Source organism: Eufriesea mexicana, unplaced genomic scaffold, assembly GCF_001483705.2.
Source record: "Eufriesea mexicana isolate 0111107269 unplaced genomic scaffold, ASM148370v2 scaffold139, whole genome shotgun sequence".
Taxonomy (NCBI): Eukaryota; Metazoa; Arthropoda; class Insecta; order Hymenoptera; family Apidae; genus Eufriesea; species Eufriesea mexicana.
The window spans coordinates 357,399-373,349 of record NW_016908298.1 but is presented as its reverse complement, the minus strand read 5'-3'; positions in this window follow the sequence as shown (position 1 = coordinate 373,349).

The following is a 15,951-nucleotide window of genomic DNA, read 5'->3' as shown; positions in this document are numbered from 1 at the left end:
AAGATACTGAAAAATTGATTAGACGCATATTAAAATAAAAATCGGAGAATCGTGTGACCAGAGCGACAAACTCGAGTGGGAAATTTTCAGTATAAAATTTATGAACCACCATTTCGACTCTATTAGGTATCTCCTCTATTAGGAGACTGCATCCACGGATGCGCGATCTCCCCGTCGCGATTAATGCGATTGGGAACGGTGGTGAGACGCGAAGTCGGTGTCTTGGTTGAAGAATTGGATGGAGCCGTGTGTGCCCCTGTGCGTGTCTGCGGGACGACGGCGTTGAACCGATAAAGATGAAGGATGAAGCCCTTTCCGAGCGATTTGATCGGATTCCGTGTTTGATCGTCGATAATCCAATTTGCCCTCGACGCCCGGCGAGCTTTCGTATACGGGCAGAGGGTTGGAGGGGGCATGTATTTTTCAACGAGCGTGCACCGTCTGCTTCGTACAGTCGAATAGATGCCCCCTGTCAGACGTGGTGCCGTTCAATTTTCCGGAATCATGCATATACCGTCGCGTCGCCGCCACTGCGAGGTCGAGAGAGAAATACGGCATCCTTCCAGTGCTTTCTCTCTTTCTCTCTCTCTCTATATATTTTTTTTTTTATCTCGGAGCAGAGAGGAAATCGACGGGTAGCATTTCTTCGGGGTGTATCGAACTTTCTACGCGACCGATGGCAAGTTTCTTCCGAGAGTCCGATATCTCGTCGGCCATCATGGCGGCGGAGTTGTAAGAGAGATCGTGAAATCGGTCAGGTTTGTCCGAGCTGGAGCTGACGGCTTGGAATTCTCGATTTTTCGATATTTATAATTCGCTTTCCACATCGGCGTGTCCCGTGGTGTTATTTCTATGGGATTAACCATGCTAGTGTCACGGGAAAACTCACGAGACTTTTAATAAAATAAGTTTATTAAAAAATGTACACTGAAGAATTCGGCAGAACGGTAGTCACGGTAGCAATGATCTTTTTCAGCGGTTTTTCTAGGTCTATATATATTTATATCCTTTATATATTTTTCCGATTTTTCTTTTATATCTTGGATGACTAACGATTCGTTGGCCCTTAAACTTTAAACGCGTATTTCTCGAAACTGTGCTTTCCAGAACGGTGTCCGTGATTTCTCAAAAAACATTCGACAGATTAGCACGAAATTTTAGACAAATATTCAGAGCACTTGTGGCTATAATCCCTGTTAAAATTATTCAAATATTCGCGTTCCTTCTATACTTTTCATGCTCGTATACTTGAAAAGAAAGTGAAAAAATCGATAAGATATATTCGAAGCGCGGCCATTTTCTTATTTGCCGATATTTTTTGTTTTATTTAGTGCCAGTCATATCTATACTCGTATTTAACAGGAATCCTGTTGAATTCTTTTATTTCAAATAACAGGAAGAGCCTGAATTATGGACAGCATCGATAACGGATTTCTAAGAGGCCCTTCAGTAAACGGCTCGTAACACCGGCAATTTTTCATCTTTCTTAATGAAAAATGCAACACATGTAGTCCAAGATTGTACAAACAAACCCTATTAATTTCAAAAAGCAAGCTCTTAATGATCCTCTGCAATAATTTTTCAAACATATTGAGAAAACTCAAAGGATATAATTAGAAGACCCCATTAAGAAACGAGTGGAAATTATTTGTAGTAGTAAATTATGTGATTTATGATAGTAAATTAAACAGTGTATAATATACTTTTAATATCCTCAGATGCAATTAATCTTTTGGTCATCTGCAGATTATAACTATACTATATAATTATAACTAATATATAATTATAACTATAACTATATTATACTATAATTATGAGCAATGATCCTCGTCCTCTCACCACCTAATTATTCAAATTACTAGTCGTCTAAATAGACGACGACGTTGGCATAGATCTCAGATTCCCAACATAGAGAATTTTTTGGATAGATCTCAAGATTGTAGATTGACACTTTCCAAATATTTTATGGATTTAATATGGCAGGGATTTTAGTATCAATGGATACTCGCCTTGACGCGCCATCGATCGACCTGTAGTTTCATCTGACTGCTCGTGTCGCCGAACACGCGCGCGTTTTTCCACTTTTCCCTGGGTTTTTGCTTCTCACTCGCGACCGCGTGTAACTCGCGCGACGTTGTTATCTGTTAATAACTGGAATGTTTGAGCTCTTCCCCAGCGTCGCGACTTCGCGCGGACAAATAACGCGTCGCTCTTTGTGCTCGTAGCGCGACCACCGCCTACGCTTTTTCCTTCCCGCGACTGCAATTTCACCTGTTGAATCATCCCCCTCGCGCGACTCTCCGTGAAATTGCCGATCCCCCGATTATCGTCGGCGTCTCCCGACTAAGTCGACGAAACGGGCGCGAATTCGAGGTCGTCCTTTGAAATCGCAGGCACGCAGAGTACCTAATTTCTGAGGATAGTGGACGAAAGATTGCATATGTCGAAGATATATATTTTTGGAAAAAGAAAGAGCAATTTTGGCGATGGAAAATGAAATTAGTAGTATTCCATAGGAAGATTTGCAATGAAATCGATTCGTCATTTTCTTTTCTTCCATGTTACAATAATTTCTCCGCAAATAGGTGTTCGAAGACTTCCACTCTTTTATAAATTTGAATATTTACAGTCAAAGTTAAAATAATTATAAATTAATAAGGAAAAGAAATAGCTTTTAACCAGTTAGCTGTACTTGACGAGTATACTCGTCATGCGTAAAAAGTAGTGACCATTGGCTATTTAAATTGTAATTTTTGTGAAAAATAAAACATATTCTCAAATTTCAAGATGTTTAGAATATTTTGAGGCCAGGCCGAAATGAAACAAACAAATAAAAAATATGAATAATTTGAGATGAACTCGTGCGTCGCAGTATGCACCGGCTGAAACAGCTTATCAGTTCGCATAACGAATTTATTTATGCGCGATGATAACGATTTTTAGATGATAGCGTAGAAGGGGCAAAAGCAAAAGTCGGAAAGCTGATTTATGATAGGGTTCCTTCAGGGATGGTCCGCCACGGGACAAATGCGTGACGCTGACCAGGCACTGGGCCCATTGATGGCTGCTGGCCCGAAGTTACCTAGCTATTTTTCGACGGTCGCTAAAATTCATAGATATCCATAAAGACTAACCAATAAGAGAATAGATGTTAACCAAATAAGTAAATATTAGTAATAAAATTGTCAATTTTATAAAATAAACTCATCTTTTTGATGCAATATTTTAACAGCGACACTTACTCTGTGATTGACGAGTATACTCGTCTTCGCTCGATTTTCGCGACACATATAGGTGCGCGCTCTCAAAAGGGAGCGCCACAGCTAACTGGTTAATAAAATTTCTCCTATGCTATGTGATTTTATGAGCAACGAAATATCGTCGTGTCACGTAAGGGTACATGCGTCATGCATTCGTTAAGTGTTAAATACCTACAGTTAGAAACCCTCAGACGATAAGTAAGGCGACTATGAACGGTTGTCATTTCAGCATCAGTCGAAGCCGCCGTTTAATACGATAATTTACGAGCGCGCTATGTCTCTCGAATCTACTATAATTGCCGCATCGTAAACTCTCAGCTTAGCGTTAGCCGTCAGCCACCTAACGGTTCTCAGTCTTGGCTCTACCTTGGGCCCGTCGGTGGGCCCGAAGTGTCGAACTAGGACTGGTGTCCGACGAGTCGACTAGTATTTCACCTGGACACGATGTTCGTGTAAGTACTCGATGCGAGAAAACTCGTAAAGAGTCGGAGATCAGCGACCTCTGTATCAAAATGGTTACGACGAAGCGTGCCTTCAATTCCATTAGCAATAAATTATTACTTCGTCGCCGATTTCTGTTGCGCGTAGTGGAATCGTATTTAGAAAATGTCTAGTTCTAAGACTTCCTTGCGAGTATTCGAATCTGTGAGTGTTGGGATGAGGATTCTGATAGCTTCGTTATAGCGCGTGGGATATCGCGATGAAACCTGATGGTTCCTTCAATTCTCTGTCAACTCGTCCACTATCAACCACGATTTAGGCTGCCAATGTATCACCAGAATTCTTGGAAGAGAAAATAAAATTTAGATCGGCAGGAGGAACTTTCTCTCCGCCATTTTCCCAAGTTATAGACTATAGCGTTGCACGGGATATTATGACAAAACCTGCCATGGTCTTTGATAGTTCCTTCAATTTTCTGCCAACTCGTCGACTACCAACTATGGTCCAGGAAGCCAACGTATCACCAAAATTTTTCGAAAAGAAAATAAAATTTAGATCGGCAGGAGGAACTTTGTCTCCGCCATTTTCCCAAGTCATAGTCTACAGTGTTCCACGGGATATTATGACAAAACCTTCCATGATCTTTGATATTTGCTTCAATTCTCTGTCAACTCGTGCCCTATCAACCACGACTCAGGATGCCAACGTATCATGAGAATTCTTCGAAAAGAAAGGAAAATTTAGGTCGGCCATTTTCCCAAGTTATAGACTATAGCGTTGCACGGGATATTATGACAAAACCTGCTATGGTCTCTGATAGTTCCTTCAATTCTCTGTCAACTCGTCGACTACCAACTATGGTCCAGGAAGCCAACGTATCACCAAAATTTTTCGAAAAGAAAATAAAATTTAGATCGGCAGGAGGAACTTTGTCCCCACCATTTTCCCAAGTCATAGTCTATAGTATTGCACGGGATATTATGATAAAGCCTGCCATGATTGCATACTGTTGCTTCAATTCTCTGTCAACTCGTCGACTATCAACTACTACTAACCCAGGAAACCAACGTTTTCCCCGGGTTTCTTCTAAGAGAAAATAAGCCTGTATAGGCAAGAGGAACTTTCTCTCGGCGATTTTCCAAAGTCAGCCGTTTCCCGTTTCCCCCGAGTATATAGAGTAACCCGACGCGGAGGATTGCGCAGGCCGGTGTTTAATGCTGGTCGCGTATAAATTTCATCCGGCCGTTTAATTGAATATTTAAGCACGAGGCCGCGGCTGATTTCGCATAATCGGCAGGTTCATTGACTTGGGAAGAACAACTTCGAGAGGGAGTACGCGTCTGGTTCGTCACGAAGTATATTCCCTTTCGTGGTCGTCGGTCTCTCTTTCGGCTCTCCCTTTTCAGTGCCGGCCGCCCTCTCCGCCATCTTGTTCGTTTTGGCCCGCGCGACCGCCGCGCCACCCCACGATTCGTATACAAGGCCCGTCCTCATGTTCCACGCATGAAGTACGGAGCGATACGACGTCGTGCGTGACGTTTGCGATCAGTGCTTCGGGAACGGCAGGTGTAACTGTAAAAAACAGCCGCAAAAATTCAGGCTGCTCCATGGAGGAGAGAGAGAAGCCCTTGCCCGGAGCCAGCGCTTTCTCGTCCAGTTTCATCGCGCTCCGTCTACCGGCGGCGGTCTCGGTCCCACCTGGTGCAGGGGACCCTTCCACGCCCTTGGCTGCCTCCTGGTATTTGATGGAATAATAACAGGACGAGCTGGAAAGATTCTTGATGCGCCCGGCTCGTTTCCAATGCTGTATGACGCGCACGGACCACGGCACGCAGGACCGGCTACGACAGGTTGCACGAAACCAGACTAAATGACGGATCATTAATAAAAGAAACTTCGTGGCTATCGGCCGGATCGGCCTGATGGTCGCCAGCCGGGTGGCGAGTTTTCGGACCGAGTCCGGCGGAGGAGTCAGGTGGGTCTCGGGATTTTTGCACGTAGCATCACGAATTTTCGGGGTTAATTCTTTCTAGACGTAGCTTCGAAGGAATTTTTCATAGAATAATTTGGAAATTTTGTCGAATAACGTGGACAGTCTGTTTGGTAGCATAGGGTGACCGATTTTGGGACTTAGGCGACTAAATGTGACGGAGGAGTGGGGTAACGAAGGAATTTTAGGATTCATCCTTTCTAGATGCAATTACGAGGAAATTCTTCATAGAATAATTTCAAAATTTGGTTGAATAACATAGACAGTCAATTTTGCAGCATAGAGTGACCGATTTTGGGACTTAGGTGACTAGATGTGACGGAGGAGTAGGGTACAGAAGGCTTTATAGAATTAATCCTTACTAGATGCAATTACGAGGAAATTCTTCATAGAGGAATTTTAAAATTTGGTTTAATAACATAGACAGTCAATTTGGCAGCATAGGGTGATCGATTTTGGGACTTAGGCGACTAAATATGGCGCAGGAGTGGGGTACCGAAGGAATTTTAGGATTCATCCTTTCTAAATGCAATTACGAGGAAATTCTTCATAGAGGAATTTTGAAATTTGGTTTAATAACATAGACAGTTAGTTTGTTAAGATAGGGTGACCAACTTTGGAACATAGGCAACTCTATGTAATGGAGGAATGGGTCGCAGAAGGAATTTTAGGACTGATCCTTCCTAGATGCAATTACGAGGAAATTTTTCATAAAAAAACTTTGAAATTTAATTCAATAATATAGAAAGTCAGTTTGGCAGCATATGGTGACCGATTTTGGGACTTAGACGACTAAATGTTGCGCAGGAGTGGGGTGCAGAAGGAATTTTAGGATTGATCCTTCCTACATGCAATTACGAGGAAATTCTTCTTAGAGGAATTTTGAAATTTGGTTTAATAACATAGACAGTTAGTTTGTTAATATAGGGTGACCAACTTTGGGACATAGGCAACTCTATGTAATGGAGGAATGGGTCGCAGAAGGAATTTTGAGGTTAATTTTTTCGGGATAGAATTCCGAAAATATTCTTGACAGAGTAATTTTGAAATTTAGTCAAATAACACAGACAGTCAGTTTGACAACTTTTGGGACCTATTCTACTCGATATGACGGAGTAGTGGGACGAACCGAGTCCAAGAATCTTTGTAGTTCACAGAAGGAAGTTTAGAATTACTTTATCTTTATTCTCTACACTTGGATAGCCAATTCCAATTTCTGTCTTCTATTTTACCCCTCCCCCGCTACCCTTCTATCTTCGTTTGCATCATGCTATCTCCGTCCGCTATTAAAAATTCTGCGATACTAAGGCCCGCTGTTATATTTCCTCCGCTGAAAATCATTTCCTCAGCCAACACTTCGGAATATTCGCGACTCGGTGTCACAGGATGAGAAGGATCTTCGAATTTTCGAAGCTCGCCTCGGTTTTCAAAGACAAACCGTTTGGAGATTCGAGTCCTCGTCGGCATCCGAAGTCCCCGAATCGCCGACACGTCGGTGGAAGGTAAAAAGGCGGAGAAAAATTTCGGCGAAAAGGGAGACGATGATTATTCGAGGCTCGCAAACTCAGCCGTGCCTCGTCCCGATTTTATGAGGTCCCCGGACGGACCCGTCGAATTCCGTTGTCCTTCATTACGCGACAAACGATCGGTTATTTATCAATCACGCGAGGGCGTGGAATAGCTGCGTGTCTGTCGGGGAAATTAATCTTCGACCTTGGGGAAAGTTCGTGCACCCTCTGGCCGCGGTGTCCCCTGGCCGTCCGCGTGCGTTCCCGCAGAATCGAGGGAGAGAGCGGGAGAGGGCGGGAGAGAAGGACCTTAAGCGTATTCCTCTCGCGCGCGACGATCAAGGCTGCGCTGGCCCTGCGTTCTCAGACAAGACGGCGCGTTTTGCAGAAACACGATCGCGAGAGCGTGGATGGCTGTGCGGGACAATGCGCGGACAGAGAACGGGGCCTGACTGACGGACCAGAACGCGGCCCGCGGCCTCTGCCATGAAAAAGAAGTCACGCGCGTAAGCGAGTCGAATGGTTCTAGCGTAGTAGACGGGATACGGCATAGGTCAAGCATGCGACGCATTTATGCGTCACGCGGCATGGCGGACTTTTTTCTTCTTTCTTTTCGCTACTGAAAGGCCCCGAGGAGGACGTGCAATCGTCGAGAGACGTTTTCTCGATGCAGGCACTTTTCACCTCCATGTTCAGGGATTCCGTGGCCGTTATGGGCTACTGTAATTGTTTGTTCTTTTATTTACTTTTTATTTCCTCGTTTTAGCAGTTATTTTATATTATATTCATCATTTTTTACAGTAAAAATTTTATTCCATCAGAAAGAATCTTATACAGTTCTATGTTATTTTCTGCAATTATTTATTTAGTTATTTTGATAGTTATTTTGTGTCATAATTACAATTTTGTGAGGTAGAAATTTTTATTGGATTAGAATCATCGAATATTAATAATTTTTGGAATTATTTTATGTCATATTTATAATTTTTTGGGACAAAAATTAGTATTGGATCTGAATTATTTTGAAGTGTCCTCTGTACTTTTTGTAGTTATTTATTTCATTACTTTGATAGTTGTTTTATGGTATACTTTTAATTTCTTAGAGTAGACATTAGAATTGCAGGCAAAATTTTTTGTAGTTATTTTGATAATCTATGTGCTTTTATATTTATTTATTTTCATTGGACAATCTTCGAATATTGATAATTTCGATAATTATTTCACGTGTCCTATTTCTACAATTGTGGAGTAACCATAATTTTACATATAAAATTATATTTGCAATTTTTTGAAGTAGAAATTTTTATTGGATAACAATCTTTAAATACTAATAATTTTGGGAATTATTTTAATTTCTACAGTGATTCCACGTGCCCTGTTTCTATAATCGTAGACAAAGTATAACTTTTAGGAATGGATATTTTTACTACAGTCGTCACAGGGTTCAATCCATTCTTATAATCATTTCTCACTGTTCCTCTTTACGTACCTCTCTCGATAGTTACTTTATTTCCTTTTTTAATCGTCGCGGGACGAAAATAACCGTCGGAGTAGAACATTCCATTGAACTGGAACGCTGATTTACTTAATCGTCGCGGTATAATCGAGGCTTGTAATTATAGTTCAAAATACTAGCCAATTACGGGCCAGGGAGAACCAGTGTAACCCATTGATATTATCCCAGGCGAAATCAGCGCACTCCGCGTGGCACGAATTCCCACAAACGCTGTCGCGCATCTGTACACCTCGTCGGCGACTCTAGCAGCCTCTCCATAGAGAGCTGTAGAATTTCACGAGCGGCGAAAAATGAAAATCAGCGACGAGAGTGACGGGACTCGTGTCTCGTTCCCTTTCGGCCGTTCGCGCATTAACCCGGCCGTGTTTCGCTTTATTATTTATGAAATATGGCCGAGAAAGAAGGACTCCTCGCCGACTGGCACGGGGAAAGAGAAAGAAAGCCGGGGCGAAGCTGTGGAAGAGAGCCGGCGAGCGAGGGAGAGAGGAAAAGGAGGAGGGAGGCGAAATGGAAAGAGCGAGGAGGGAAAAAAGGTGAGCAAAGAGGGCGAGAAATAAGAAGAAAGGGAGAGAGAGAAAAAGGGAAAAGAGAAAAATGCAAGGAGCAAAGGGGTCAGGCAACGCAAGAAAAGAGACGAGCAGGCCGAAGAAAAGAGAAGAAGAGGGAGAGGCCACGGCTTGGAAAATGAGAGACGAGACATGCCGGTGAATGGCAATGGCCTGGAGTGTACCAGAAGAGCGAACCAGAAGAAGGAGGAAACAGGAGAGCGAGGAAGAGAGAAGGAAAGAGAGCAGGCCTGTGCAGCAGGCCATCACAATGTGTTCTGGTTGCTTCGGTCTGTCCGTTCGTTCCTGTGCACGTCCGTACGTCTGTCCGTTGTCTGCCCTGGCACTCCAGCCGAGTGCATAGCCGTCTGGCCCCGGTGGAGGGTCTCTGACCGATTATCACTTGGTCTTTATGCTCTTTCAGGTTCTTTTAAACGTCTCTCCGTTCCTCTGCTCCACCTCCTTTTACTACGTTCCTTCCTCCTCATCGCGCCTCGCATCTCCGAGTCTCTCTCCATACTCCGCCCTTTTCTTCCTCCGCTTTGTCCCATTTTTTTCGTCGCCACCAAATCCTCTACACCCTATCTCACGATCCACCGACCCGTTCTCTGCCTTTCTTGCCTCTTCTCCTCCTTCTCCACCTCCGATTCTGGAAAATCCTCATCGGACGCTCATCTCGGATCCCGAGTCTTCTTCGTTAGTCGTCCTCGTTCTCTCAACCCCTTATCTCACCATCTACCGACCTGTTTTCTACTTTCCTCTATGTTCAGAGCAGCTGTGATTACGAAAAATCTCCGATCCGAGTGACCTACCTCGGTTCACCCCATTTTTACGTCACTGTGGAATTCCCTCTACCTTGTCTTGACAACTGTCAACCTGTTTCCTGGGTCTCTCGTGTTTTATTTGCACCTGTGTAGCTGTGATAGTCAAAACATCTTGGATCGGAGTGTCCTAGCTCGATTGATCCCATTTTTACGTCACTGTGGAATTCCCTCTACCTTGTCTTGACAACTGTCAACCTGTTTCCTGGGTCTCTCGTGTTTTATTTGCACCTGTGTAGCTGTGATAGTCAAAACATCTTGGGTCGGAGTGTCCTAGCTCGATTGATCCCATTTTTACGTCACTGTGGAATTCCCTGTCCCCCTTGTTTTGACAACTGTCAACCTGTTTCCTGGGTCTCTCGTGTTTTATTTACACCTGTGTAGCTGTGATTGTCAAAAATCTTGGATCGGAGTGTCCTAGCTCGCCTGGCCTTATTTTTACCTCAGGAATTTACAATCCCTTATCCGAAGTTTCACCGAGATGCTTTCTACTTTTCTTAGTTCGCTGTTCGCTGTCAAGGCGTGATAGTGAAATATCTTGGATCGGAGTGTTGTTGACTGGTCGTGGAGGGAATGGTTGGTTACGGGGTTTCGATACGAGGCTGTTGGGCGACAAGAGGATCCAACGTGGGAACGTTCTATCCTGTTCCGATAACAACACCGATATGCTTAATCTCTAGCCGACGAAAATATCGGCGGCTTCGTTAGCCGTGAATCCAGCCATTCACGTGACTCTCCACTCGACTACCCGTCTCTCCAAGGGATAAGAGGATTAGCGAGCGAGGCGGATTATGGCGAAAAACAACGCCGAGTGAATCGTACCGACCTTGTTCGCGTTGCACTTCGGGTTTCTTCGTTAAATCGGGCGAATCCTCGTGGCTGGTTTTCGTTTTTTCGGTGGTTATTAAAGAAACGAGGAATTGGGACAGACCGAACTATCTTAGCCTCTGTCATCCATTGACAATAAGGCACGAAATAATTCTGTTCAACCCAGTGGCACGCTTTTTCCCGACGAATATATCAGCCTACAGTATCGACGAGGTTAAGTCCGTTTTATATATAACACCATCTTCCTTACTCGCGTACGTATTTCATAGTTCTGACGACTGTCAACCAACTTCGAAGTAGTATTAACCATTTGTGGACAAAGTACAGAAAATGACAGAAATTAAAAATTTTGTATTTTTACGTATTATAAGTAGTATTAAACACAAATCAATTTCAACAAATTCTGTGCGTTCTAATATCCATATATTGACTTTAAATCCTGTACAGAAAAGTAACTGCGAGACGCTAAATTTGCTGTGTCGAAATATGCCGAGTGCAAAGGGTTAAGACGAATGAAGCGCGGCCATTTTGTCTAGTATTCTTTAACGCGCGGCGAAGCTAGCACGATGGCGCCACTAGTAAGTGACTACAAGTGGTCCGCATGAGCCGGAACAACCCGCGCCATTGTTGTTCTTGGACGATGTTTACTTGATGATTTCGGTCTCTTAAACGACCAAATTAACACGTCAAAGAACAAATATTTCATCGCTAATTTTAATACGACCAGCAGTGATCTATGTACTTCGATTACAACGAGAAATATAACCATTCGAAATTAAACAGAAGAATATCTAATACATCGATAAATGCAGGTGTGCGTGTGAGGGACTCCATGATGGTCATGTAAGAACAGATTTGGACTATCTCGTGAATTACAATCCTGTTCGAGCACAGTGCTTATATTATATACAGATGAATTCCAAAACCAAGAAAAGGAAACAAAATCAGTATATTGGGATTATGGTTTTTAATTGTAAAATAACTATGATATATATACATATTCTCTATTGAAGTCTTTTATTACTCAAGGAAGCTATATGTTTCTTTTAGTGCTGCTCCAGAGAGACTGTCAAGAGGGTACGTGACGCAGTTTGCTCAAACTCCCAATTTTTATGAAATGTTTATATAAACATTCGTAGATCTTATAAACTATTTATTCGTATCTTATATCCTAGATTGATTTTTGTGTACGATTAAACTTATCTTTTCAACACAGTAGGCCTTGCCTATCTACTCTAACTGTAGCAACCACTGTTGACATCTTCATCGCTAGATGGAACCAAGGAGGTTCGAGATTTCTCGCAAATCCTCGATGAACCTTGGATTTCCTATATATACAAAATTCTAACCTACGTAAGTATCCCCATCTAAAACAGAGTCTGCTAGGTAGCCTTACTAACGAGTCTTCCTTTTCCTTAGGTCCCATCTAGCCGCTACCTGATCTAGCAAGGCGGCCTACAGGACACCGAGTGTGAGAAGAGTCTATTTGAATGGCATCACCCTGCATAGGGATCTACGTTTCCTTCGAGGAACCATCCAGCTTATCAATTCTCAAAGCAGGATTGAGTAACGCAATAGGTCCTCACAGGGCGTATAAAAACCTAACTGAAGGGTTCAGCGGGACACTTTTTGACAATTCACCGTCTGCATCACGCATCTCAGAAGACTATTAGACCTCCATGCATTAGGACCACGAGGAAATATAAAATATACCCACAGCTAAAAGTTCGACTTCTAAATGCAGTCCTTACTACACAAGTTTTACCCTAATTTTACCTAGGGTTCTACCATAGTTTTACAACCAAGTTCTACCTAGTTTTACCCCCACGCAACAATACTCGTACGTTTAGGGTGAACAACCTGTAAATGAATCCTCGACTGCGACAGAGAGATGGCTGGGTAATCCAGCTGGTCCAGGCGCGCAAGTGACGGGCGAAAGGTCGTCGGAGGTTGATAGTAACGGTAAACGGGGTGCTCCTCCGTGTGTCTTTCTTTAAATAGCATAGTTCTCGAGTGACCGTCCCGGTTCCACGAACTCGGTGTCCGGTTCCAAGTATGTTCGTGGAATGCCGTTCTCCGTGCATACGTAAAACTTGCATTTTTGCATTTTCTCCTTGCCCATCCTCCGTCGTCTCACCCTGCCGTAACCCCCACGACGCCAGAGCCCGTATCTCCGTGCGCCTATCAGCCTACCCGCCTCGCCTTTCGCCTCGCAGACGAGATTCTCGCTGTGTCGAGGCCACTGTGACCGGCGGGACCGGGGACCGTGTTCGCCCATCTTTCTCGTTATGCGAGCACACTGTTTACCACACGGGCCGAGATCGAGGACCCCTTATCTCGGTCGGAGATAAGACTCGTAGCACGCGCGACGCTGCCAGAGACCGCGAGACGTTCGGCCAGAGTCTGCGAGACGCTGATGACGAGGCTGTCGCATCGGCGGTCACGTGCGCGGACAACGATACGCTGTTCAGTGCCGGGGCATGGTAACACGGAAGCCTGAACAAGCAGTCGATTAAATCTTAACGATGTTGCGGTATTTACGGAATGGTCGGTGGCCAAGGATCGAGCGCGTTAGGCAAACGGGAACAGAGAGGATGGGAGTTTTCGGGTCAGCCAGCTTGCCCCCTTACCGGTTCCCCGTCGGATCGATACGCACGGCCAGGTCTCATCCACGAGACTTTCAACCTATTTCGTGCAAGTGGGTCCAACGTCTCGGAGTGGTTGCGCGAGGAATTACCGAGGCCGAGTTCGTTCCTTGCTCGCTCTGACGTCCTCGTTTCTATATAAGGAACGCCGCGTAGCGAGGTCGATACCGCCACCTACATAAAGGGTGCAAAGGGTGCCATGGAACGGAGCCGGTTTCCGTCACGGAGACAGAAGCTCCGGAATGCATATCGCGCCGCTCCTGGCATTCCACGATTAACCTTTCCGATGAATTATTCCCGGTGACCCGGTGCACGCCGATTCCTACGCTATGCCGCCATTCTTTACGGATTTACCGTTACTCCTATTCAACCCCCTCGAATTTTCCGTCATTTTGGATTTTCCAACGTTTCGTTCAAAATTCCGCGTTCCATGTTATCACTGTGATCACTTTTCTTCTGATATACGTACGTATAATTAATTCTATATTTTCTCCTATTTTATTCTTTTTAAAGAGTTTTCTTCTTTTCTTTTTCATTCTCCGGTTATTTGACCGATCTTGGTAAGTTAGGTGTTAAACGATTTTTAAGACGAAAGATATTTAATATAAATTCTTGTTTATTGGAAATTTTCCTGCATGTAGTTTATATCTTCTTTTCGTGGACTGCAATGTGAGATATTATAGAAAAAAACCCCATAGATTTACTGATTTTTTATTCATTTATTAATTTTGTATTTTTCTTTTCTGCTCTAAACTAAAAGTAAATAGATCCTGATGATTGCTGTCAATGCTATTGTCATATAGGTAAATGGCTATGCATAATCTACAGCTAGTGTTGGTTCATAGTTACTGTAATCGTTGTGTATAGCGATGCCTGGTCGATTTACCATAGTATTCATTCCATTACTGTAAAACTGTACTACAAACGCTACCAGTATAAATAGATCCTAATAATTGTTGTCAATGCTGCTGTAACGTAGGTAAATGACAATGCACACTCTACAGCTAGTATTGGTTGATAGTTACTATAATCGTTGTATATAGTAACATGTGGTCTATTTACTCTAGTAAGGATTGCAAACATATGTAATGAGATAAAAATTTTCTGTATTTACTCCTACGTTCGAGGACTTGCGAGAAAGTCCTCGAACCTCCTTCAAGTAGGAAGCCATCTACCGGCGATTGGGAGAATGACGATCGCTACAATCTTAACACTAGATTTACGGAACCCGCCAATTTGACGGAAGGGTTGTTCCAATTATACGATGGTAACAGATTTAGTTAACTTATATTAAGACTGTTAATATAATATATAATTATTTTTGAATTAAACTAATTGTTAAAAAGAAAAAGGCACGTGGTTTGCTTTACCTGTCAATTTGACAGGTGTCCTTAGAAATAGGTATACAGATAGCGTTCGTAAGCCTAGTGTTAATAAGTTTATCTGAACCCATGAACATTAACCCTCTGTGGTCGTGTTAAGTTTAGACATGGCTGTCGAATTGGTCGAAATTAACTTCCCTTGAACTAGTGGTGATACATGATATGCATGATTATGAAGGATAAGCAAGATTTATGAATTCTTCTGTGAACTTTAGGTATATGTGTTCAGAGAATAATGTGTTTTAACCACTTGCGCTGGAAACACGTGTCACGCACGTCGTAATGCTTTTGTCACAGAATCGCCAACGACGTGGCACACACGTCGTTAGGCAATTGTTACAGAAACACTGGACCGTTCTGACACACGAGTTTGTGAATTTCTTGCCATCACTAATGGTTAATGTGTCGCAAAAATAATTACTTTGGCGTCTTCTTTACAAAACGATCTTTACTCTTTACGTTTTGACAGTGCCACATATATATAATTTGCCATTAAGCCATTATTTGCTCTTTATCCGAGGACGATGATCTTGGTGATTTTGAAGATACTCACGAAGATCATCTATAAACTGTTCCAGCAAATTCTGGACAAACATAAAATATGACATAGACGTCTTGTTTTCTCTTCTGACTGACACCTTATATATATAATTGTTTATTTCAGCCCTTTGGCCCAGAAATGGACTTGGCTTACAATTTGAATCACACACATCCCTCCACTCTGCCTACCATAGCTGACACCTTATATAAGATGTAGCTATTGATCGTGCATACCTCTAATCCTCGTAAAAACATTTTTCTTCACCATTTACACGATGAACACGATATAAGATCAGTATGGTCCTTTGCCGTGGTCGCTGCGAGTAGGCATGCGACCGAAAAGTGTTAATATTTTTGAACGTATCGATTATTTTATAATTCCGACTTTGACATGTCATCGAACCACCGCAGTTCTGAAACTCCCTGCCAATTTTTGTAAAATAATTCGATCGTTAAGCATAACAGCAATCGTGAA